Raw genomic sequence first — 280 nt, 5'->3', positions numbered from 1 at the left:
GGGTTGTATTAACACTGGCATTGTGAATCGATAGGTGTGAAGGGACGAAATGTGATAGTTTAGAAAGAGGAGATAAGAAATGAGAAAGCATGAGGATGAAAAGCGGGAGAATAAGTAACAGGGTGACTAAAAATTTTTAGCAGATAAGGTATAAGGGATGAGTTAGGGTGATTTGTAGCGTTTAAATCTTCTAAACTGAGCGATAAGAGAATGACAAGGGAGAAACGATAGAAGAACAAAGATTGAAAGAAGTAGGAGTAGAGCAAACGCTTTGAGCTGT

This window comes from Penaeus monodon, chromosome 21, assembly GCF_015228065.2.
Source record: "Penaeus monodon isolate SGIC_2016 chromosome 21, NSTDA_Pmon_1, whole genome shotgun sequence".
Taxonomy (NCBI): domain Eukaryota; kingdom Metazoa; phylum Arthropoda; class Malacostraca; order Decapoda; family Penaeidae; genus Penaeus; species Penaeus monodon.
This window is presented reverse-complemented; position numbering follows the sequence as displayed.